Source organism: Chiloscyllium plagiosum, unplaced genomic scaffold, assembly GCF_037043375.1.
Source record: "Chiloscyllium plagiosum isolate Xiang-an unplaced genomic scaffold, Cpla_swu_hap1 HiC_scaffold_4, whole genome shotgun sequence".
In the NCBI taxonomy this organism is placed as follows: domain Eukaryota; kingdom Metazoa; phylum Chordata; class Chondrichthyes; order Orectolobiformes; family Hemiscylliidae; genus Chiloscyllium; species Chiloscyllium plagiosum.
The window spans coordinates 20,763,730-20,790,394 of NW_028270142.1; positions in this window are offsets into that span (position 1 = coordinate 20,763,730).

A 26,665-nucleotide genomic window follows, 5' to 3' on the forward strand; every position below is an offset into this window, starting at 1 on the left:
TAACCTTACTTTTTTTTTGTAAATTTACAATAGTGAGAATAATGGATTTTATTTGATTATATGTTTTATTGGGATCTGTCTCTTGATTAAACTTTAAAAATATCAATCATTGGTATTAAGCTAGCCTGGGGCAATGTTCTTTAGAACAGCAAGACTTAGTTGTTTTCCAGGCCTTAAGATTGTTAAGGGGCAAAGATGGCCTTTAATAGAGTAATGTGCTCTTCCTATCAGATGTGGGCGATCAGGTAGAGTTTTCATGCTCCTGATGATTATATCTGCAGTAAATGTGTTTTGTTGAGAATCCTTTTAGATGACATGGATCAGGTGAAGCAGCAGTTAGAGGCATGAGGAATTTACAGGAGTTGGGCATGTGAAGGATGATAGTTGCAGGAAGAAAGTAAAACCACAGCCAGGTACATCTAGGAAAGATAGGAGAGGGAAGCATGTATTGTAAACATCTCCTGTGGCTATCCCCATCTCAAACAAGTATGCTTTTTGGAAGTGTATGGGGAGTGATGGACTCTCAGGGCAATGAGACAACCAATTTCTGGTACCAAAACTGGATCTAATGTAATGAGGGGTACATCAGGTTCCAAGCGATCAATTGTGACTGGGGACAGACTAGTCAGAGTTTAGATCAGAGTGGTGCTGGAAAAACACAGCAGGTCAGGCAGCAACCGAGGAGCAGGAAAATCGACGTTTCGGGCAAAAGCCCTTCGTCAGGAATCGAGTCAACTGTACAGAAAAAACCTCAACTCGGAAAAGATTTGCAAGAATGTTGCCAGGGTTGGAGGGCTTGGGAGAGGCTGCATAGGCTGGGGCTGTTTTCCCAGGTGTGTCGGATGCTGAGGGGTGATGTCATAGATTTTTATAAAACTATTGAGAGGCATGGATTGGGTGAATAGCTCAAGATCTTTTCCCCAGGATGGGGGAGTCTAAAACTAGAAGATATAAGTTTAAGGTCAGAGGGGAAAGATTTAAAAGGGAGCTAAGGTGCAACATTTTCAGAAAGAGGATGGTGCACATATAGAACGAGCTGCCATAAGAAGCGAAAGAGGCTGGTAAAATTACAACAAGGCATCTGAATGGGTATGAATTGGAAGGGTTTAGAGGGATATTCCTGTCTAATGCAAGAAGACTGCTGGATAGGAAAGGTTATCCCCTTGTTCAAGAAGGGGAATAGAGACAACCCTGGAAATTATAGACTAGTGAGCCTTGCTTCAGTTATGGGTAAAGTATTTGAAAGGATTATAACAGATAGGATTTATAAACATCTAGAAATGAATAATTTGATTAGGGATAGTCAACATAGTTTTGTGAAGGGTATGTCATGCCTCACAAACCTTCCTGAAGAAGGGCTAATGCCCGAAACGTCGATTCTCCTGTTCCCTAGATGCTGCCTGACCTACTGCGCTTCTCCAGCAACACATTTCCATCTCTGATCTCCAGCATCTGCAGACCTCATTTTCTCCTCACAAACCTTATTGTCCTTTGAGAAGTTGACCAAACAGATGGATAAATGTAAAGTGGTTGATGTGTTGTATATGGATTTCAGTAAGGTGTTTGATAAAGTTCCCACGGCAGGCTATTGAAGAAAATATGGAGACATGGGATTGACGGTGATTCAGCAACTTGGATCAGGAATTAGCTAGCTGAAAGAAGACAGAGGGTGGGGGTTGATGGGAAATGTTCAACCTGGAGTTGAGTTACTAGTGATGTATCACAAAGATCTGTTTTGGATCCACTGCTGTTTGTCATTTTTATAAATGACCTGGATGAGGGAATAGAAGGATGGGTTAGTACGATGACACTAAAGTTGGTGAAATTGTGGATAGTGCCGAAGGATGTTGCAAGTTACAGGGGACATAGGTAAGCTGCAGAGTTGGCTGAGCGGTGGCAAATGGAGTTTAATGCGGAAAAGTGTGAGGTGATTCACTTTGGAAGGAGCAACAGGAATAAAGAGTACTGGGCTAATGGTAATATTCATGGAAGTGTGGATGAACAGAGAGATCTTGGTGTCCATGTGCATAGGTCCCTGAAAGTTGCCACCCAGGTTGATGGGCTTGTTAAGAAAGCATAGAGAGTGTTAGCTTTTATTGGTAGAGGGATTGAGTTTTGGAGCTGTGAGGTCATGTTGCAGCTGTACAAATCTCTGGTGGAGCCGCACTTGGAGTATTGCACACAGTTCTAGTCACCGCATTATAGGCAGGATGTGGAAACATTGGAAAGGTTGCAGATCAGATTTTTAAAATTAGAATCCCTACAGCGTGGAAACAGGCCATTTGGCCCATCAGGTCCACACCGAACCTCCAAAGAGTATCCAACCCAGACTCACTTCCCTACATTTCCCCTGCCTAATGCACTTAACTGACACATCTCGGAACACTATGGCCAATTCACCTGACTTATACGTCTTTGGATTGTGGGAAGAAACCAGAGCACCCGGAGAAAACCCATGCAGGTACAGGGAGAATGTGCAAACTCCACACAGATAGTTGCCTGAGGTTGGAATCAAACCCAGGTCCCTGGGGCTGTGAGGCAGCAGTGCTAACCATTGAGCCACCATGCCACCCAGGATGTTGCCTAGTATGGAGGGAAGGTCTTATGAGGAAAGACTAAGGAAATGGAGGCTGTTTTTATTAGAGAAAAGAAGATTGAGAGGTGACTTAATAGAGACATAAAAGATGATCGGAGATTAGATAGGGTGGAGAGCAAGAGTCTTTTTCCTTGGGTGGTGATGGCTAGCACAAGGGGATATAGCTTTAAATTGAGGGGTGGTAGATATAGGACAGATGTCAGAGGTAGTTTCTTTACTCAGAGTGTAGTAGGGGCGTGGAACGCCTTGCCTGCAACAGTGGTAGACTTGCCAACTTTAAGGGTATTTAAATGGTCATTGGATAAACATATGGATCATAATGGAAGAGTATAGGTTTGATAGGCTTCATGTTGGTTTCACAACATCGAGAGCTGAAGGCCCAGTGCTGCACTGTCATGTTATAAGAAAAAAAAACCAATAGAATGGGTCAAATGTTGGCAAATGGGACTAGATTAATTTAGGATGTGTGGTCGACAATGAATTGGACTGGACAGTCTGTTTCCATGCTGTACAGCTCTATGACTCTATGATTCTATGACTCTAATAGATGCAGGTTAAAATAAAATGTGGAATGGGTTTTTATACTTAGTGACTTTGTTATGAATAAATAGATTCTAAACACAGGTATGCAACTATAAACTGTTGACATATATCTCAACCAGCTGAAACCCTAACCCCCACTTCTAAAATTCCCCTGACAGTCATGTACGGACAAAAGAAATGGTATTCTAGGTCATGAGAAAAGAAAACACTGGTGAAATAGTTCAATAGTACCAGTTTTCAGGATTGGATGAACTGTTCCTTTTGTTTTTCGAATGATTCAACTCCCATTCTTTTTCTTGTAGGTTCACTTCTCCACAGAAGGCAGAGTGACTGATTAGTGTATTACCAATAATGCTGACTTATTGGTTCAACAAAATGCAGCAAGCAGTGGCAGAAAACAGTTTAGTTTTCTTCAGGCTTTAAGTATTTTACTGGAGAGACACACCATCTGCTCTTTCAGCAGTCTGAAGGTTTCAGCCACTATTGTTCAAACCCACAAGCTGTTCATCTACCCAGGAGCCAATCAGATAATTGTGGTCAGTTTGATGACTTTTGGAATCCATAACGAGCCTTACTTCTCCACCAATCAGCAACATGTTGCTAAACAAGATCTCACTCTATACACACAATTTCCAGAGCCCACATAGATACAAACATCTTCCCCAACTGTTTAAGCAAAACAGCAATGTCAACACCACACACAATAAGTCTCAGTACCATTTTGGAAAAGTACAGTAATTCCATGTTTAATGCTTTGTTGTAAAACAGTCCTCTTCTCATTTCATGTACAATAGAAAATAAAGTAAAATTAAAACAAGATGTGGTCTTTACAAAATGAAGGATATTTTACTAAATTTTGATGAAACAATGTTTAGGTCCAGCCAGTTCCAATTACCACATCGAGAGAAGGTGAAAAGGGAATTTATTACAATTGTAATAAGGATGAAGACTTGTTACATGAATAGTCTTAAGAAACTGGAATAAGACAGACAATGCTGGAAATACTCAGCAGATCTGACTGCATCTTGGATATAGAAAGCTTTCAAATATTGAACTTCATCATAAGGTGGTTTGTTACTATCACAGCAGAGAAGGTTCGGGAGGGATGATATGGAGGAATTTTTTGTCTATGGAACTGAAAGGGTCTGAATGATTGAATACTTATTGAGTGCAGTAAGCATTGCCCACTGTGATGATGTCATGAGAATTTGGTCGAAGTAGGGGCTAGTAGGAGACAGACCAGAGGCTACTGTGCTCCTATCAGCCTCTGTAGAAATTTTGATCATGTTCGTGTGAACTGTAAATATTTAGAGTAAGGCAAGGAATCTCATATTGATTGTGCAAAAAGACTCTTCCAATTAGGCCAGAAAGGTAGTTAGCTTCACTTATACCGGGCAACTTTGAACTTCAAGGAAACCACACAAACACAACATGATGAGCACTGTGTGGTGACAGGTGTTGCAGTGAGCAATGTGGTGAACAGTGATCTGGTGAGCAGTGTGGTGATCAGTGGTGTAGTAAGCAGCGTGGTAGAAAGTGGTGCAGTGAACAGCGTGATGGACAGTGGCCTGGTGAGCAGAGTGGTGAACAATGGTGTAGTGAACAATGTGGTGAACAGTGGTCTGGTGAGCAGTATGGTGAACAGTGGTGCAGTGAGCAGTGGGGTGTACAGTGGTGCAGTGAGCAGTGATATAGTGATACATGTGGTGAACAATGGTATAGCGAGCAGTGTGGTGAACAGTGGTGTAGTGAGCAATGGGGCGCATAGTGGTGCATGGAGCAGTGTGGCAAACAGTGGTGCAGCGAGCAATGTGGTGAACAGTGGTATATTGAGCAGTCTGGTGAACAATGGTGCAGTGAGCGGTGTGGTGAACAGTGGTGTAGTGAGCTGTGTGGTGAAGAGTGGTGTTCTGTGCCGTGTGGTGAGCAGGGGTGCAGTGAGAAGTAAGGTGAACAGTGGTGTTGTGAGCAGTGTGGGGAGCAGTGGTGTTGTGCGCAGTGTGGTGAACAGTGGTGAAGTGTGCAGTGTGGTGAACAGTGGTGAAGTGAGCAGTGTGATGAACAGTGGTGCAATGAGCAAATACGGTGAACAGTGGTGCAAAGAGCAGTGTGGTGAACAGTGGTGCAGTGAGCAGTGTGGTGAACAGCGGTGTAGTGAGCAGTGTGGTTAACAGTGGTGTAGGGAGCAATGTGGTGTACAGTATTGTAGTGAGCAGTGAGGTGAACAGTGGTGCAGTGAGCAGTAACGTGAACAGTGGTGCAATGAGCAATGTGGTGAACAGTGGTGCGGTGAGCACTGTGGTGAACAGTGGTGCAGTGAGCAGTGGTGTAGTGAGCAGTGTGGTGAACAGTGGTGTAGTGAGCAATGTGGTGAATAATGGTGTAGGGATCAGTGTGGTGAGCAGTGAGCAGTGTGGTGAACAGCGGTGTAATGAGCAGTGTGGTGAACAGTGATGTAGTGAGCAGTGTGGTGAACAGTGGTGCAGTGAGCAATGTAGTGAACAGTGGTGTGGTGAGCAGTGTGGGGAACAGTGGTGTGGTGAGCAATGTGGTGAACAGTGGTGTAGTGAGCAGTCTGGTGAATAGTGGTATAGTGAGCAGTGTGGTGAACAGTGGTGTAGTGAGCAGTGTGGTGAACAGTGGTGTGGTGAGCAATGTGGAGAACAGTGGTGTAGGGAGCAGTGTGGTGAACAGTGGTCTGCTGAGTAGTGTGGTGAACAGTGGTGTAGTATGCAGTGTGGTGAACAGTAGTGAAGTGAGCAGTGTGGTTAACAGTGGTGTAGTGAGCACTGTGGTGAACAGTAGTGCAGTGAGCAGTGGTGTAGTGAGCAGTGTGGTGAACTGTGGTGTAGTGAGCAGCATAGTGAACAGTGGTGTAGTGAGCAGTGTGGTGAACAGTGGTGCAATGAGCAATGTGGTGAACAGTGGTGTGGTGAACAATGTGGTCAAGTGAGCAGTGTGGTGAACAGTGGTGTAGTGAGCAGCGTAGTGAACAGTGGTGCAGTGAGCAGTGTGGTGAACAGTGGTGTGGTGCGCGTGTGGTAAACAGCGGTGCAGTGAGCCATGGGGTAAACAGTGGTCTGGTGAGCAGCATGGTGAACATTTATGCAGGGAGCAGTGTGCTGAGCAGTGGTGCAGTGAGCAGTATGGTGCGCAGTGGTGTGGTGAGCAGTGGGGCAGTGAGCAGTGTGGTGTACAGTGGTGTGGTGAGCAGTGTGGTGAACAGTGATGGGGTGAGCCATGTGGTGAACGGTGGTGTAGTGAACAGTGTGGTGAGCAGTAATGCAGTGAGCAGTGTGGTGTACAGTGGTGTTGTGAGCAGTGTGGCAAATACTGGTGAAGTGGGACATGTGGTTAACAGTGGTGTGTTGGGGAAGTGTGGTGAACAGTGGTGCAGTAGGCATTGTGGTGAACAGTGGTATAGTGATCAGTGTGATGAACAGTGGTGTAGTGAGCAGTGTGGTGAACAGTGGTGTGGTGAGCAGTATGGTGTACAGTGGTGTGGTGAGCAGTGTGGTGGACAGTGCCATAGTAAGCAGTATTGTGAACAGTGGTGCAGAGAGCAGTGAGATGAACAGTGGTGTTGTGAGCAGTGGTGCAGTGAGCAGTGTGGCAAACAGTGCTGTAGTGAGCAGTGTGGTGAAGAGTGGTGTTGTGAGCAGTGTGGTGAGCAGTGGTGCAGTGAGCAGTGAGGTGTACATTGGTGCAGTGATCAGTGTTGTGAACAGTGCTGTCGTGAGCAGTGTTGTGAACAGTGGTGCTGTGAGCACTGTGGTGAGCAGTGGTGCAGTGAGCACTGTGGTGAACAGTGGAGTAGTGAGCCATGTAGCAAACAGTGGTGCAGTCAGCAGTGTGGTGAACAGTGGTGTGTTGCGCAGCCTGGTAAACAGTGGTGTAGTGGGCCACATGGTAAACAGTGGTCTGGTGAGCAGCATGGTGAACATTAGTGCAGGGAGCAGTGTGATGAGCAGTGGTGTAGTGAGCAGTATGGTGAACAGTGGTGCAGTGAGCAGTGTGATGTAGAGTAGTGTTGTGAGCATTGTGGTGAACAGTGGTGTGGTGAGCAGTGAGGTGAACAGTGATGCAATGAACAGTGTGGTGAACGGTGGTGCAGTGAACAGTGTGGTGAACAGTGGTGTAGTGAGCAGTGTGGTGAACAGTGGTGAAGTGAGCAGTGTGGTGAACAATGTGGTGAAGTGAGTAGTGTGGTGAACAGTGGTGTAGTGAGCAGCATAGTGAACAGTGGTGAAGTAAGCAGTGTGGTGAAGAGTGGTGTAGTGAGTAGTGTGGTGAACAGTGGTGTAGTGAGCAGTGTGGTGAACAGTAGTGTAGTGAGCCGTATGGTGAAAAGTAGTGCAGGGAGCAGCGTGGTGAACAGTGGTGAAGTGAGCAGTGAGGTGAACAGTGGTGTACTGAGCAGTGAGGTGAACAGTGGTGTTGTGAGCAGTGTAGCGAACAGTGGGATAGTGAGCAGTGTGGTGAACAATGATGCAGTGAGCAGTGTGGTGAACAGTGGTGCAGTGAACAATGTGGTGAACAGTGATGTAGTGAGCAGTGTAGTGAAGAGTGGTGTTGTGAGCAGTGTGATGAGCTGGGGTGCAGTGAGAAATAAGGTGAACAGTGGTGTTGTGAGCAGTGTGGTGAACAGTGGTGCAGTGATCAGTGTGGTGAACAGTGGTGCAGTGATCAGTGTGGTGAACAGTGGTACATTGTGCATGTTGTGAACAGTGGTGTCATGAGCAGTGTGGTGAACGGTGGTGTTGTGAGCAGTGCGGTGTACAGTGGAGCAGTGAGCAGCGTGGTGAGCAGTGGTGTGGTGAGCAGTGTGGCAAATAGAGGTGTAGTGAGACATGTGGATAACAGTAGTGTGTTGGGGAAGTGTGATGGTGTAGCAAGCAGTGTGGTGAACAATGGTGTGGTGAGCAGAGTGGTGAACAGTGGTATAGTGAGCAATGTGGTGAACAGTGCTGTGGTGAGCAGTGGTGCAGTGAGCAGTGTGGTGTACAGTGGTGTGGTGAGCAGTGAGGTGAACTGTGGTGTGGTGAGCAGTGTGGTGAACAGTGGTGAAATGAGCAGTGTGGTGAACAGTGGTGTGGTGAACAATGGTGTGGTGAGCCATATGGTGAACAGTGGTGTAGTGAGCAATGTGTTGAACGGTGGTATAGTGAGCAGTGTGGTGAAGAGTGGTGTTGTGAGAAGTGTGGTGAGCAGAGGTGCAGTGAGGTGTACATTGGTGCAGTGAGCAGTGTTGTGAACAGTGGTGCTGTGAGCAATGTGGTGAACAATGGTGTTGTGAGCAGTGTGGTGTACAATGGTGCCGTGAGCACTCTGGTGAACAGTGGTGCGGTGAGCAGTGTGGTGAACAGTGGATTAGTGCGCCATGTGATGAACAGTGGTGCAGTGAGCAGTGTGGTAAACAGTGATCTGGTGAGCAGCATGGTGAACATTTATGCAGGGAGCAGTGTGCTGAGCAGTGGTGCAGTGAGCAGTGTGGTGAACAGTGGTGTGGTGAGCAGTGGTGCAGTGAGCAGTGTGGTGTACACTGGTGTGGTGAGCAGTGTGGTGAACAGTGATGGGGTGAGCCATGTGGTGAACAGTGGTGTAGTGAACAGTGTGGTGAGCAGTAATGCAGTGAGCAGTGTGGTGTACAGTGGTGTGCAGTGTGGCAAATAGTGGAGTAGTGAGACATGTGGTTAACAGTGGTGTGTTGGGGAAGTGTGGTGAACAGTGGTGCAGTAGGCAGTGTGGTGAACAGTGGTATAGTGATCAGTGTGGTGAACAGTGGTGTAGTGAGCAGTATGGTGTACAGTGGTGTGGTGAGCAGTGTGGTGGACAGTGCCATAGTGAGCAGTATTGTGAACAGTGGTGCAGAGAGCAGTGAGGTGAACAGTGGTGTTGTGAGCAGTGGTGCAGTGAGTAGTGTGGCAAACAGTGCTGCAGTGAGCAGTGTGGCGAACAGTGTTATGGTGAGCAGTGTGGTGAACAATGGTGCAGTGAACAGTGTGGTGAATGGTGGTGTAGGGAGCAGTGTGGTGAAGAGTGGTGTTGTGAGCAGTGTGGTGAACAGTGATGGGGTGAGCCATGTGGTGAACAGTGGTGTAGTGAACAGTGTGGTGAGCAGTAATGCAGTGAGCAGTGTGGTGTACAGTGGTGTGCAGTGTGGCAAATAGTGGAGTAGTGAGACATGTGGTTAACAGTGGTGTGTTGGGGAAGTGTGGTGAACAGTGGTGCAGTAGGCAGTGTGGTGAACAGTGGTATAGTGATCAGTGTGGTGAACAGTGGTGTAGTGAGCAGTATGGTGTACAGTGGTGTGGTGAGCAGTGTGGTGGACAGTGCCATAGTGAGCAGTATTGTGAACAGTGGTGCAGAGAGCAGTGAGGTGAACAGTGGTGTTGTGAGCAGTGGTGCAGTGAGTAGTGTGGCAAACAGTGCTGCAGTGAGCAGTGTGGCGAACAGTGTTATGGTGAGCAGTGTGGTGAACAATGGTGCAGTGAACAGTGTGGTGAATGGTGGTGTAGGGAGCAGTGTGGTGAAGAGTGGTGTTGTGAGCAGTGTGGTGAGCAGTGGTGCAGTGAGCAGTGTGGTGAACAGTGGTATATTGAGCATGTTGGGAACAGTGGTGTCATGAGCACTGTGGTGAACGGTGGTGTTGTGAGCAGTGCAGTGTACAGTGGAGCAGTGAGCAGCGTGGTGAGCAGTGTGGCAAATAGAGGTGTAGTGATACATGTGGATAACAGTAGTGTGTTGGGGAAGTGTGGTGAACAGTGGTGCAGTAGGCAGTGTGGTGAACAGTGGTATAGTGATCAGTGTGGTGAACAGTGGTGTGGTGAGCAGTATGGTGTACAGTGATGTGGTGAGCAGTATTGTGAACAGTGGTGCAGAGAGCAGTGAGGTAAACAGTGGTATTGTGAGCAGTGGTGCAGTGAGCAGTGTGGTGAACAGTGGTGCAGTGCGCAGTGTTGTGAACAGCGGTGTCGTGAGCAATATTGTGAACAGTGGTGTCATGAGCACTGTGGTGAACGGTGGTGTTGTGAGCAGTGCGATGTACAGTGGATCAGTGAGCAGCGTGGTGAGCAGTGTGGCAAATAGAGGTGTAGTGAGACATGTGGATAACAGTAGTGTGTTGGGGAAGTGTGGTGAACAGTGGTGCAGTAGGCAGTATGGTGAACAGTGGTATAGTGAACAGTGGTGTGGTGAGCAGTATGGTGTACAGTGGTGTGGTGAGCAGTGTGGTGGACAGTGCCATAGTGAGCAGTATTGTGAACAGTGGTGCAGAGAGCAGTGAGGTAAACAGTGGTATTGTGAGCAGTGGTGCAGTGAGCAGTGTGGTGAACAGTGGTGCAGTGCGCAGTGTTGTGAACAGCGGTGTCGTGAGCAATGTTGTGAACAGTGGTGTCGTGAGCAGTATGGTGAACAGTGGTGCTGTGAGCAGTGTAGTGAACAGTGGTGTTGTGAACAGTGAGTTGAACAGTGGTGTAGTGAGCACTGTGGTGAACTGTGGTGTAGTGAGCCATGTGGTGAACAGTGTTGTAGTGAGCCATGTGGTAAACAGTGGTCTGGTGAGCAGCATGATGAACATTAGTGCAGGGAGCAGTGTGATGAGCAGTGGTGCTGTGAACAGTGTGGTGAACAGTGGCATCGTGAACATTGTGGTAAATAGTGGTGTAGTGAGACATGTGGTTAACACGGGCATGGTTAGAGCACTGTGGTGAACTGTGGTGTAGTGTGCAGTGTAGTGAACAGTGGTGTGGTGCGCAGTGTGGTGAACTGTGGTGTAGTGAGCCATGTGATAAACAGTGGTCTGGTGAGCAGCATGGTGAACATTAGTGCAGAGAGCAGTGTGATGAGCAGTGGTGCTGTGAACAGTGTGGTGATCAGTGGTGTGGTGAGCAGTGTGGTGAACAGTGGCGTCATGAACAGTGTGGTAAATAGTGGTGTAGTGAGACATGTGTTTAACACTGGTGTGGTTAGAGCAGTGTTACAAACAGTGGTGCAGTGAACAGTGTGGTGAACACTGGTGAAGTGAGTAATGTGGTGAAGTGTGGTGTAATGAGTAGTGTGGTGAACAGTGGTGTAGTGAGCAGTGTGGTGAACAGTGGCGTCGTGAACAGTGTGGTAAATAGTGGTGTAGTGAGCATTGTGGTTAACACTGGTGTGGTTAGAGCACTGTGGTGAACTGTGGTGTAGTGTGCAGTGTGGTGAACAGTGGTGTGGTGCGCAATGTGGTGAACAGTGGTGTAGTGAGCCATGTGGTAAACAGTGGTCTGGTGAGCAGCATGGTGAACATTAGAGCGGGGAGCAGTGGTGCTGTGAACAGTGTGGTGAACAGAGGTGTGGTGAGCAGTGTGGTGAACAGTGGCGTCGTGAACAGTGTGGTAATTAGTGGTATAGTGAGTCATGTGTTTAACACTGGTGTGGTTAGAGCAGTGTGGTGAATAGTGATGCAGTGAGCAGTGTTATAAACAGTGGTGCAGTGAGCATTGTGGTGAACAGTGGTGAAGTGAGTAATGTGGTGAAGTGTGGTGTAGTGAGTAGTGTGGTGAACAGTGGTGTAGTGAGCAGTGTGGTGAACCGTGGTGTAGTGAGCAACATGGTGAAAAGTAGTGCAGGGAGCAGTATGGTGAACAGTGGTGAAGAGAGCAGTGTGGTGAACAATGGTGTACTGAGCAGTGAGGTGAACAGTGGTGCAGTGAGAAGTGTGGTGAACAGTGGTGTTGTGAGCAGTGCTGTGAGCAGTGTGGTGAACAGTGGCATGGTGAACAGTGTTGTGGTGCGCAGTGTGGTGAATGGTGGTATCATGAGCCCTATGGTAAACTGTGGTCTGGTGAGCAGCATGGTGAACATTTGTGAAGGGAGCAGTGTGATGAGCAGTGGTGTAGTGAGCAGTGAGATGAACAGTGGTGAGGTGAGCAGTGTGGTGAACAGTGGTGCAGTGAGCAGTGTGGTGTACAGTGGTGTTGTGAGCATAGTGGTGAACAGTGGTGTGGTGAGCAGTGGTGCAGTGAGCAGTGTGGTGAACAGTGGTGCGGTGAGCAGTGTGGTGAGCAGTGGTGCAGTGAGCAGTGTGGTGTACAGTGGTGCAGTGAGCAATGTGGTGAACAATGGTGTTGTGAGCAGTGTGGTGTACAGTGGTGCAGTGAGCAGTGTGGTGAACAGTGGGTTAGTGCGCCATGTGATGAACAGTGGTGCAGTGAGCAGTGTGGTGAACAGTGGTGTAGTGAGCCATGTGATAAACAGTGGTCTGGTGAGCAGCATGGTGAACATTAGTGCAGAGAGCAGTGTGATGAGCAGTGGTGCTGTGAACAGTGTGGTGATCAGTGGTGTGGTGAGCAGTGTGGTGAACAGTGGCGTCATGAACAGTGTGGTAAATAGTGGTGTAGTGAGACATGTGTTTAACACTGGTGTGGTTAGAGCAGTGTTACAAACAGTGGTGCAGTGAACAGTGTGGTGAACACTGGTGAAGTGAGTAATGTGGTGAAGTGTGGTGTAATGAGTAGTGTGGTGAACAGTGGTGTAGTGAGCAGTGTGGTGAACAGTGGCGTCGTGAACAGTGTGGTAAATAGTGGTGTAGTGAGCATTGTGGAAAACACTGGTGTGGTTAGAGCACTGTGGTGAACTGTGGTGTAGTGTGCAGTGTGGTGAACAGTGGTGTGGTGCGCAATGTGGTGAACAGTGGTGTAGTGAGCCATGTGGTAAACAGTGGTCTGGTGAGCAGCATGGTGAACATTAGAGCGGGGAGCAGTGGTGCTGTGAACAGTGTGGTGAACAGAGGTGTGGTGAGCAGTGTGGTGAACAGTGGCGTCGTGAACAGTGTGGTAATTAGTGGTATAGTGAGTCATGTGTTTAACACTGGTGTGGTTAGAGCAGTGTGGTGAATAGTGATGCAGTGAGCAGTGTTATAAACAGTGGTGCAGTGAGCAGTGTGGTGAACAGTGGTGAAGTGAGTAATGTGGTGAAGTGTGGTGTAGTGAGTAGTGGTGAACAGTGGTGTAGTGAGCAGTGTGGTGAACCGTGGTGTAGTGAGCAACATGGTGAAAAGTAGTGCAGGGAGCAGTATGGTGAACAGTGGTGAAGAGAGCAGTGTGGTGAACAATGGTGTACTGAGCAGTGAGATGAACAGTGGTGCAGTGAGAAGTGTGGTGAACAGTGGTGTTGTGAGCAGTGCTGTGAGCAGTGTGGTGAACAGTGGCATGGTGAACAGTGTTGTGGTGCGCAGTGTGGTGAATGGTGGTATCATGCGCCCTGTGGTAAACTGTGGTCTGGTGAGCAGAATGGTGAACATTTGTGAAGGGAGCAGTGTGATGAGCAGTGGTGTAGTGAGCAGTGAGATGAACAGTGGTGAGGTGAGCAGTGTGGTGAACAGTGGTGCAGTGAGCAGTGTGGTGTACAGTGGTGTTGTGAGCATAGTGGTGAACAGTGGTGTGGTGAGCAGTGTGGTGAGCTGTGGTGCAGTGAGCAGTGTGGTGAACAGTGGTGCGGTGAGCAGTGTGGTGAGCAGTGGTGCAGTGAGCAGTGTGGTGTACAGTGGTGCAGTGAGCAATGTGGTGAACAATGGTGTTGTGAGCAGTGTGGTGTACAGTGGTGCAGTGAGCAGTGTGGTGAACAGTGGGTTAGTGCGCCATGTGATGAACAGTGGTGCAGTGAGCAGTGTGGTGAACAGTGGTGTGGTGCGCAGTGTGGTAAACAGTGGTGTAGTGAGCAGCATGTGAACATTTATGCAGGGAGCAGTGTGATGAGCAGTGGTGCAGTGAGCAGTATGGTGAACAGTGGTGTGGTGAGCAGTGGGGCAGTGAGCAGTGTGGTGTACAGTGGTGTGGTGAGCAGTGTGGTGAACAGTGGTGTGGTGAGCAGCATGGTAAACAGTGGTGTGGCGAGCAGTGTGGTGAACAGTGGTATAATGTGCCATATGGTGAACATTGGTGTGATGTGCAGTGCGGTGAACAGTGGTGTTGTGAGCAGTGTGGTGAACAGTGGTCTGCTGAGCAGTGTGGTGAACAGTGGTATAGTGAGCAGTGTGGTGAACAGTGTTGTATTAAGCAGTGTGGTGAACAGTGTTGTGATGAGTTGTGTGGAGAACAGTGGTATAGTGAGCAGTGTGATTAACAGTGATGTAGTGAGCAATGCTGTGAACAGTGGTGTAGTGAGTAGTGACGTGAACAGTGGTGCAGTGAGCAGTGTGGTGAACAGTGGTGTGGTGAACAGTGTGGTGAACAATGGTGTAGTGAGCAGTGTGGTGAACAGTGGTGTAGTGAGCAGTGTGGTGAACAGTGGTCTGGTGAGCAGCATGGTGAACATTTATGCAGGGAACAGTGTAATGAGCAGTAGTGCAGTGAGCAATATGGTGAACAGTGGTGTGGTGAGCCGTGTGGTGAGCAGTGGTGCAGTGAGCACTGTGGTGTACGGTGGTGTGGTGAGCCATGTGGTGAACAGTGGTGTAGTGAACAGTGTGGTGAACAGTGGTGCAGTAGGCAGTGCGGTGAACAGTGGTGTAGTGAGCAGTGTGGCGAACAGTGGTGTGGTGAGCAGTATGGTGTACAGTGGTGTGGTGAGCAGTGTGGTGGACAGTGCCATAGTGAACAGTATTGTGAACAGTGGTGCAGAGAGTTGTGAGGTGAACAGTGGTTTTGTGAGCAGTGGTGCAGTGAGCAGTGTGGTGAACAGTGGTGCAGTGCACAGTGTAGTGAACAGTGGTGTTGTGAGCAGTGTGGTGAACAATGGTGTTGTGAGCAGTGTAGTGAACAGTGGTGTTGTGAGCAGTATGGTGTACAGTGGTTTAGTGAGCCGTGAGGTGAACAGTGGTGTAGTGAGCACTGTGGTGAACAGTGGTGTAGTGAGCCATGTGGTGAACAGTGGTGCAGTGTGCAGTTTAGTGAACAGTGGTGTGGTGCACAGTGTGGTGAAATGTGGTGTAGTGAGCCCTGTGGTAAACAGTGGTCTGGTGAGCAGCATGGTGAACATTAATGCAGGGAGCAGTGTGATGAGCAGTGGTGCTGTGAACAGTGTGGTGAACAGTGGCATCGTGAACAGTGTGGTAAATAGTGGTGAAGTGAGACATGTGGTTAACACTGGTGTGGTTAGAGCAGTGTGGTGAATAGTGGTGCAGTGAGCAGTGTTACAAACAGTGGTGCAGTGAGCAGTGTGGTGAACAGTGGTGAAGTGTGGTGTAGTGAGCAGTGTGGTGAACAGTGGTGAAGAGAGCAGTGTGGTGAACAATGGTGTTCTGAGCAGTGAGGTGAACAGCGGTGCAGTGAGAAGTGTGGTGAACTGTTGTGTTGTGAGCAGTGCTGTGAGCAGTGTGGTGAACAGTGGCATAGTGAGCAGTGTGGTGAACAGTGTTGTTGTGCGCACTGTGGTGAATGGTGGTATCATGAGCCCTGTGGTAAACTGTGGTCTGGTGAGCAGCATGGTGAACATTTGTGAAGGGAGCAGTGTGATGAGCAGTGGTGTAGTGAGCAGTGAGGTGAACAGTGGTGTCGTGAGCAGTGTGGTGAACAGTGGTGCAGTGAGCAGTGTGGTGTACAGTGGTGTTGTGAGCACAGTGGTGAACAGTGGTGTGGTGAGCAGTGAGGTGAACAATGGGGCATTGAACAGTGTGCTGAACGGTGGTGCAGTGAGCAGTGTGGTGAGCAGTGGTGCAGTGAGCAGTGTGGTGAACAGTGGTGCGGTGAGTAGTGTGGTGAACACTGGTGTTGTAAGCAGTGTGGTGAACAGTGGTGCGGAGCAGTGTGGTGAACAGTGGTGAGGTGAGCAGTGAGGTGAACAGTGCTGTCGTGAGCAGTGAGGTGAACAGTGCTGTAGTGAGCAATGTGGTGAACAGTGGTGCAGTGAGCAGTGTGGTGAACAGTGGCATAGTGAGCAGTGTGGTGGAGTATGGTGCAGTGAGCAGTGTGGTGAACAGTAGTGCAGTGAGCAATGTGGTGAACAGTGGTTTAGTGAGTAGTGTGGTGGACAGTGGAATAGTGAGCAGTGTGGTGAACAGTGGTGCAGTGAGCAGTGTGGTGAACAGTGGCATAGTGAGCAATGTGGTGGAGAATGGTGCAGTGAGCAGTGTGGTGAACAGTAGTGCAGTGAACACTGTGGTGTATAGTGGTGCAGTGACCAGTGTGGTGTACAGTGGTGTAGTGAACACTGTGGTGTACAGTGGTGCAGTGAGCAGTGTGGTGAACAGTGGCATAGTGAGCAGTGTGGTGGAGAATGGTGCAGTGAGCAGTGTGGTGAACAGCAGTGCAGTGAGCAATGTGGTGAACAGTGTTTTAGTGAGCAGTGTGGTGGACAGTGGCATAGTGAGCAGTGTGGTGGAGAATTGTGCAGTGAGCAGTGTGGTGAACTGCAGTGCAGTGAGCAATGTGGTGAACAATGGTTTAGTGAGCAGTGTGGTGGACAGTGGCATAGTGAGCAGTGTGGTGAACAGTGGTGCAGTGACCAGTGTGGTGTACAGTGGTTTAGTGAACACTGTGTTGTACAGTGGTGCAGTGAGCAGTGTGGTGGACAGTGGCATAGTGAGCAGTGTGGTGAACAGTGGTGCAGTGACCAGTGTGGTGTACAGTGGTTTAGTGAACACTGTCGTGTACAGTGGTGCAGTGAGCAGTGTGGTGAACAGTGGCATAATGAGCAATGTGGTGGAGAATGGTGCAGTGAGCAGTGTGGTGAACAGTAGTGCAGTGAGCAGTGTGGTGAACAGTGGTGCAGTGAGCAGTGTGGTGCAGTGAGCACTGTGGTGTACAGTGGTGCAGTGAGCAGTGTGGTGAATAGTGGTGCAGTGCGCAGTGTGGTGAACAGTGGTGCAGTGAACAGTGGTGCAGTGCGGTGAACAGTGGTGCAGTGAGCAGTATGTTAAAACAGATGGTGTGAGCAGTGCAATGAACAATGATGTGGTGAGAAGTTGTGTGGTGGATAGCGCAATCACGAGCCACGGTGTGAAGAGCAGTGATACAATGCACAATAATGTGACAACAGTGAGCTGCTGCTCCAACTCAGTGGGCAGCATTGCCCAACGCTGTTTCTGTAATGCACATACTAAGAGAAGTTAGACTTAGGTCATCAAAAGAAAACAGTAAAAAAATCATGTCAGTGATCCAGAGACTGCAAATGAAAAAGACTCTGCTGATTGATAATGACAGTGAACCCCACATACTTTATGTTGATTCTCACCACAGAAAAATAATTCAGAGGATATCATGGAAACAATTTCAAACCTGACAGAGGACAGCTAAGAACTGTAGAAATCTGCAGCTCCAAGGCAGAGGTACAGATGGCGTCGTGAGGCGCTGGTCTGTGGAAGTGGTCCCAAGTCCAAGGTGGACCAGTAAACTAACCAGATATTGAGAACTGCATGCATTACAGCAAAAAAATCTCTTGTGTTGAAGTGAAAACCTTATACTGCAGAATTTCAGGCTACAGGGGCAGTTATTCCAAAATATCAAGTTGCAGCTCTGATTGCGCATTGCTGCCATAACAAATGGATATCAAGAGGCAGTGTTGAAAAAACAGAACTAAGCGAGCCTTGAGAGAGGTTTAACATATTTGGAGAGTAGAGAGTTGGGAATATGCTACTTAAACCACTGAAAGCAAATAAAGTTTCACAATTTAAAGAAGTACCCAATTCTGATCTAACTCTGATTGTTTTTTTAGAGACTAAGAGAATGCAGTGGGAATTACAGTGAGGCAGTGCATTCCAGATCTTAGCTACTCGCATAATTTAAAAATGCTTGTACTCATGTTGCCTTTGTTTTTTTGCCAATTGCTTTAAATTGTTGCCTTGTGGATCTTGACTTTTCCCACAATAGGAACAGTTACTCCCCAGCTACTCAGCCCAGACTCTCAGGATTTAATCACATTTATCTAATCATCTCTCAACCTTCACTTCTCTGAGGAGAACAGCCCTGGTTCCTCTGATTTATTTGTCGAACTGAAGTTCTTCAATCCCTGACTACTCTTTTGAACGTTTTCTGTCCCCTACCCATATGCTTCCTAAAGTGTGATGCCTAAAGAAGTTGTTCTGAATTTGTTGTTCAATGTTCTGATGAAGGGTCACTGGACTCAAAATCCTAAATCTCTTTCTCTCCACAAATGCTGAGTTTTTCCAGCAATTTCTGTTTTTGTTTGTTTCAGATCTCCAGTATCCACAGCTCTTTGATTTAATTTTTGCTTTGGACTTTATCTGTCTGTTAATAAAGCCCAGGAATGAATTAGAGATAGAAAATCTCAAGCTACCAGTCAAGGGGGATGCAATGCCTAGTGATATTATCACTGACTGCTAATCTAGCAGCCCACATAAAGTCCTGGGGATTCAGGTTCAAATACTGTCATGGCAAATGTTCGAATTTGAATTTTTAAAAAAATCTGGAATTAAGAGTCTAATAGTGATCATGAATCCATTGTCGATTATTTGAAAATCCCATCTGGTTCACAAATGTTCTTCAAGGAAGGAAGCTACCATCCTTACCTGGTCTTGTAATCCACAGCAATGTGGTCGACTCTTAATTGCCTGCTGGGCAATTAGGGATGTCCCAGCCAGTGATGTTCTCATCCTGTGAATGAATTTAAAAAAAAATGCCAGATCCCTGGCACCAACCTTGCCAGCAGGCTATTTTCTCAAAGGTGGGATCAGTCTGTCAGTGGCCGGTCACTAATTAATTATAAATGGCCTCATAAGGTCAATGAACAGACATAAAGTTAGCCAAGGAGGCAGGCACAAGCCTGGCTGCATGGAAATGACAGATCGAGGTACCAGCAGACCAGGCAGTGTTAAAGGTCCTCCTATTGGCCTGGTTTAACTCCAGAACTGACTGGCCTCTGCTGCTATGGTCATATCTTAATGTAGAACTGTAGTGACTGTAATGAGATTAACCAAGTGGACCTCAGAATGTTGAAAACCAAAAGAACTACGGATGTCGTAAGTCCGAAACAAAAACAGAAGTTGCTGGAAAAGCTCAGCAGGTCTGGCAGCATCTGTGAAGAGAAATCAGAGTTAACGTTATAGGTCCGGCGGCCCTTCCTCACGACTTAAGAAAGATCACTGGACCTGAAACATTAACTCTGATTTCTCTTCACAGATACTACCAGATTTGCTGAGCTTTTCCAGCAACTTCTATTTTTGTTTCTCATAGAATATGAGTTTCCCGATTGGGGTTTTAACCCGGTCCAATCAGGTAGCCCTAGCTGACAGATATATACAGGAGCATCAGAGGTTCTGTTCACCCTGAAAGTGTCACATACTATGCATATGTAAATAAAGGGTGACTTGGTGATGGAATACTGGCCTATGTGGAATTATTTCAAAAAACTTTTCAAAGTTGCCAAAAAGGTCCCAAAGGAAGTGAGATCTCCCTCTCTTATCAGAAACACCAGGCTGCAGCTCCTGCCTCACTCCAGGGTCTCCTGTCAATAGTCCTGGGAGATACCTGTTAGGCTCTAATTGGCTAGTTTAGGGGAAATCCCTGTTAGGGTGGATTCGATGTAGTACCACAATCTCCATTTGACCCCAATTTGGATCCAGTCTCAAAATGCAAAAGCCTGTCCCCTCCCCCTCACCCCTTAACTAAGCATAGGGAATGTCAGCCTTGCCAACAGTATGCATATATTGAGTATAAATCATCTTTTGAAATGAATTCACAAATTCCTCGGTCATTTTTGGCATTAGTTGCCACAATGATTCATTTGCTTTAATTAGATATGAGAACTGAAGGACTATGAGTGTGATCTTTGTAAAATGACACTGCTACCCACAAAATTGGCAGTGAGAAAGTGAGAGATTAAATAAACCTGATACAACCATAAAAATCACAGAACAAATAACTTTAAAGGCAATGGAATGATGTAAATGTTGTGTTCTGGGTGAAGTGCACTACTGAGGCACTGAAAACCCCAAGAGATCTCAAAGTTTATTCCATGGCTGATGTCAACTTCCACCTTTGGCAGCAATCATGCCTTTCACAAATAGGGATTCAGAGTTTTACCAACGTTTGTGTTCAATCTTTCAAAGTGTGTTTGTATGCTCATGATGAGTTTTGGATTCAAGACAAACTGGTCTAAATGATTATCTTCAGGTTTATCTACAAAGTGACACAATTTACTATCCTTTATTACTAACTACTATAACACAAGGTAATCTTATACCAGGTTCTGATTTATCATTCAATTTTGTAATGACTAATCTATTTTTTGATTATTCAAGTCCATATGGCTCTCTATGTATCTCTCAGAGAATCTGACTCTTCCTTCCAGACTGTCATAACTCCACCCACACTGTGGTATTTGTACCTAGGGATATGCAGCCCTGTGACATCCACAATGTTACTCCAGCATCCTCCTGAAGCTTTTTGCTGCATCATAAGCATGATTAACGTTTATACATTCTCAAATGAGTTACTTACATTTCTTCTTTTTGTAGTATATTGTAGTATATTTTTCCTTATTACTGCACCTCTATCCTTTCCCATCTTTGACTTGATTCATCTTTACTAGAAGGTAAATCAGGACCAGATGTAGAAATATTTGGTGATGTTTCATACTGTCTGCTTCAATTTAATCAGAAAGGGATTGTATGAGTCAAGAGACCAGGTGAAGGTATTGGTGCTTTGTGGAACATTGCTGGTGGTGCTGAATTTTGTTCCAAGTGAGCAGTTGGTGCCTATGGTTTGGATGGTAATGCATTTGGTTAGAACAATACAGTGAAATGATGGCAATTGCAATGATTGGCCCTGGATTCCATGTAAAAGATATGATCAATGCTGCAAAGCAGATGCTTTCTAACAGTACCTACCTTTGAATGTCCAGTATCCAGATCTTTCATCAATGACTTAAGGTAGACGATGTTGGTGCAGCAATGTTTATTATTGTTCTGCACTTTTCTGGGAAACAATCTGAATTGCCCTTCTATTGTCTCTTGGGACCAAGTTGCTTGGTAATGTAGGGAATTGAGTTTTTAATTTGTGTTTAACTGCTGATGGGGCTCAACCATCAGGAAACTGGGTAGGAGTGGTCAATGGGTAGAACAGTAAGAAAACTTAGACGTTTTGTCAGCAGGTTTTTCACTGTCTGAACCACCGTCTTGCCTCTCCATTGGACTGAGGAATCTAGTTGACATGCTGAAAGCCCAGTGTCATTGCTAATGCTTTGAGCATCTCATTAGCAAACTGTGGGCCATTGTCAGCATCAATGACATCCAGAATACCATGAGAGGCAAGTATCTCCTGAAGGGCTTGCCCAATTACTTCAGTGGTCGTTGATGTTAGTTTTTTAACCTGCAAACAATCTTGAATAATAAAACATAAAGTGATAACGTGAGAATGACCTTTATTCAAGAATAGGTTCATAGCCAAAAAGGAGTAAGTGAGGGCTGTAGATGCTGGAGATCAGAGTCAAAAAGTGTGGCACTGGAAGAGCACAGCCAGTCAGGCAGCATCGAGGAGAATCCTGCTTTTCTAGCACCACACCTTTTGACTATGGCTAAAAAGACCCAGGGTCAATCAGGAAATTCAGGGGGAAGGAGAGGTTCCTGTCATTCATTACTGTGTACAACATGTATATCATAATTGACAACATGGACCGTAAGTGTTTTGAGATCCCGAGGCCCAAACAGCAATGTGAGCTCTTGCTCAGCCATTGGGTTCTGCCTAAATGCCTTTGTTGAATTCTCTGAAGAATGTCATTCTGCACTGAACAGGGAATGACCAGTTCATTATCAAAAACAAGATAATCCTTGATTATAGGGAAGAGCTGCCTCAGTTCAATGTAAGTCTTCAAGGCACAGTCTGTAACATGGGCTGCAGACCACCCTTGTTTGTAATACTCGCGCCCATATTGATGTACTCAGGATCTTTCTTTCGCTTCTTACTGATGGATTTAATCGTATTTGGTAATGGCCAAGTTAATGCTGTTATCTGGACACAGGAGTGTGCTTCAGTCCCATATACATTGTTGCTTGATGTAAGTATATTGATTGTAGCTTACATCAATAGACATACAGGGCTGAATTTTACCAGAAATTTGTTAAAAGTAATTTGCACGAGTTTCATGGAGGGTTTGTCTCATGAGACCAAACAAGCTTTCTCATGCAATTATCCAAAACCCCATCTCATGAATTAGGTACCACATCCTGATGACGTCTGATGTTGGGTTAATTCTCCTGCTCCTGCCGTGATACCCTGGGAACTCTAGCACCAGTGCCATCTTCGAACCTAGTTATGCACCAAGTCAAGCATTGGCAGTCCAGAGTTACCCTTTGTTGTGCACATTGAGAGATAGCATCCACAACCCAATACCTCCTATGACACATAGGAATCACAGCTGACACTTCCTTGCACATACAATGCTCACTTTTACTTATATGGCTATTTAAGCACAAGATCACCTAGTCCTTAGCCGTATCCCATTTTACAACCCACTCCAAGTCACTATTACATGTTTTCCAAAACGTATTGTAGTTGAAAAATGTGGTGCTGGAAAAACACAGCAGACCAGGCAGCATCCGAGGAGCCGGAGAATCGACGTTTCGGGCATAAGCCCTTCTTCAGGAATCAAGAGTATTGTAGCCCAGTATCATATCATTGTTCAACCACTACATACAGGGAAGCTTTCAAAGCAGTTACCTTTATTTAACAACCCCAAAAGCAAACAGAAATCAAACAAACAAGAGTTGCATTTGCATTATGGAATAGAAACAGATTGCTTTTGTAAAAAAAATTTTAAATGTAGAGCTGACGTGTTGGAATGGAAAATAAACTCTGGCTGCATCCACTCTGATGTGATCACAGCCATTTATCATTAATAGGTTGCATTTAGGAATCAAGGGACCAAGAAAGTCAAATTAAGTCTTGTGTGGCACTGTGAGTAACAGGTTCAGCCCAGTCATCAAGTCCCACCCCCACCGCTGACCCTCCATGTCCCTTACTACCTGGCAGTCCCTGGTCAGCCCATCACTGCTAATCTTTAATTTACATTATGTGTTACATTTACAGTAAGATTTGAAAATGACAAACATTGCAGGAATGAGCTGCTCTTCTTTTGCAGATGTCTGGATTTTCTAAAAGGCATGGATTGCGATAAGTTCCCCTATAACCTGAAAGATCCAATTGCGATGCTGACCAGCTCCAGTCTGTTGAAATACTGTTAAGAATTTATATTTGAAAGCAGATACAGCAATACTAATATATTTATACCTGTACAGTGGGATTGGTTCCTATGCATCATATCATGTGGGGTCACGTTTGATTTAGGAAACAGGAACAGGGGTGTTTCCCCAATCTCAAATTCCCAGGGACAAAAAGAATCCAACAACAATCATCAATGACTATAATTTCCAGACTTAGATGTAATACAGACTTCCAACATTTTTAAAATTAGATTAGATTCCTTACAGTGTGGAAACAGGCCCTTCAGTCCAACAAGTCCACACCGACTCTCCGAAGAGTAACCCACCCAAGACCCATCTCCCTCTGACTAACGCACCTAACACTATGGGCAGTTTAGCATGGCCAATTCACCTGACCTGCACATCTTTGGACTGTGAGAGGAAACCGGAGCACCCGGAGGAAACCCACGCAGACACGGGGAGAATGTACAACCTCCACACAGTCACCCAAGGCTGGAAGCGAACCTGGGACCCTGATGGTGTGAGGCAGCAGTGCTAACCACTGAGCCACCATGCCGCCCGGTGTAACATCAGCCTGCTATATTATAAATTGCCATTGTATATTGAAAATTGTTTGTGGTTCTTGATCTACATGTGTCTATGATTTTGGAGTATCACTTGTGTATTTCATAATGTATGTTATTTGGACCTCACCCTGCAAGACCAAAGGGTTTGTGCAAAGGCTTTCTTGCTTAGCAAAATCTGCTGCATTAACATATCATAGTAATAAAAGTTGCTTTTTCTTTGTGGTATGAGGGAGAACTCCAGCATAATGCAGGCCATAAGACTCTGTTTAATGAGAGCTCCCAATGAATGATGTATTAATAGAGTCATGGAATCATAGAGACATACAGCACGGAAACAGACCCTTCGATCCAACCCATCCATGCCGACCAGATATCCCAACTGAATCTAGTCCCATTTGCCAGCGCTTGGCCCATTTCCCTCTAAACTTTTCCTATTCACATACCCATCCAGATGCTGTTTAAATGCTGTAACTTTACCAACCTCCACCACTTCATCTGACAGCCCAATCCATACACACACCACCCTCTGTGTGAAAAAGTTGCCCCTTGAGTCCCTTTTATATCTTTCCCTCTCACCCTAAACCCATGTCCTCAAGTTCGGGACTCTCCCACTCCAGGAAAAGACCTTGTCTATTTACTCTATCCATACCCCTCATGATTTTATAAACCTCTATAAAGTCACCCCTTAGCCTCCGAAGCTCCAGGCAAAATGGCCCCAGCCTATTCAGCCTCTCGCTATAGGTCAAATCCTCCAACCCTGGCAACATCTTTTCTGAACCCTTTCAAGTTTCACAACATCGTTCCGATAGGAAGGAGACCAGAGATGCATGCAATATTCCAACAGTGGACTAACAAATGTCCTGTACAGCCACAATATGATCTCCTAACTCTTATATTCAATACTCTGACCAACAAAGGAAAGCATACCAAAAACCTTCTTCATTATTCTATGGACCTGTGACTCTACTTTCAAGGAACTATGAACCTGCACTCCAAGGTCTCTTTGCTCAGCAACATTCTGCAGGACCTTAATCTGCTTTGAATTGCTAAGGGAGGATTTCTGATAGACAGTCAGCCAGAACTTCAGTTCTGAAAAAGAGACATATCAGAATCAAAATGTTAACTCTGTTTCTCTCTCCACTGATGGTGCTAAACCTGCCGAGTGTCTCTGGCATTCTCTGTTTGCTTGAGTATCCAGGATCAGCAGATTGTAGGGAAAGTAGATTGAAACGTACCCTTTATTTCAAATAGAATGGAATATAAAAATAGGGAGGTCTTGCCTTGCGAGATATTAGTTAGAAAACAGCTACAAGATGTAATACCTTTCAGCCCATTATCTCAGGTAAGTTAACTGGCATCGAAGGTTGTCCAGGGAAGGTTCACTCGGTTGATGCTGCATGTCGAGAGACAGTCTTTTGAACAGAGGTTAGGCAGATTGGGAACAGGCACAGAAATTGCTGGAAAGGCTCAGCAGGTCTGGCAGCATTGTGAAGAAAAATCAGGGTTAATGTTTTAGGTCCGGTGACCATTCCTCAGAACTGTATGTTGCTAGGTTGGGTCTGTGCTCATCAGAGTTTAAAAGAATGAGAGGCGACCTGACTGAAACATGCCAGATTCTTCGGGAAAGTAGATGACGCAGAGAGGTTGTTTCACCTTGTGGGTGAGTCTAGGACCAGAAAGCATAATTTCAGAAGAAGGGGTCACCCATTTCTTCTCTTAGAGTGTAGTGAACCTGTAGAAATCTTTACTGTAGAGGGCTGTCAAGGTTGGGTCATTAGGTATATTCAAGCCTGACATAGATTTTGAATCAGTAAGTGAATTAAGGGTTTTGGGGAATGGGCATGAAAGTGCAGTTGACGATGATCAAATCGGTCATGACCTCATCGAATGGTGGAGCAAAGTTAATGGGCTGAATGGCTTACTCCTGTCCGTATGTCTTATGGTCTTATGAAGTTACACAGCACGATCACAGATTACAAAACTGAAAGTCAATGCTGCATTTGGCATTCTGATGCCAATCACCATTTGTGGAGCCATGGTGGCAGCACAGTGGCTCAGTGGTTAGCAATGCTGCCTCACAGCGCCAGGGATCTGATTCCACCCTTGCATGATGGCCTGCATGGAGTTTGCATGTCCTCTCTGTGACTGCGTGAGTTTCTGCTGGATCCTCCACTTTTCCTCCCACAGCCCAAAGTTATGTAGGTTAGCTGGATTAACTGTGCTAAATTGACCCGTAGTGTCCAGGCATGTGTAGATTAGGTGGTTTAGCCACAGGAAATGGGGGATTACGGGAATAGGATTAGGAAATCGAGCTCAGTGGGATGCTCATTGAATGGAGAAAATGAGGACTGCAGATGCTGGAGAATCAGAGCTGAAAAGTGTGGTGCTGGAAAAGCACAGCTGGTCAGGGAGTATCCAAGGAGCAAGGAGAATCGATTTTTCAGACATAAACCCTTCATCAGGAATGCCCAAAACATCGATTCTCCTGCTCCTCAGATGCTGCCTGACCTGCTGTGCTGTTTGGATGGGTCAAATGACTTCTATTAGCGTTGTAGGAATTCTATGATTCTAAAATTGCAGAGCCCATATATGTATGAATTTGCTGAGAGACTGTTTGAGACTCAGGGGATTTCAAACCTTTGATAGATTTCAAAATCAAGATAAAATGCAGGATTGGAGAGGCAGCCAACCATAAGTAAGTCCCAAAAAACACAGGAAATTGTGAATAAATCTTTCTAGGCACACCCAGAAAAGCTTATGTTAGTGTTCAAGTACGGAAGTTGGTCCATGTGTATTTTAGTTGCTGATTCATTCAATTGTGCCACACTAGATAGTGACTGTACCTCAACAGTACGTGGAAGTGAT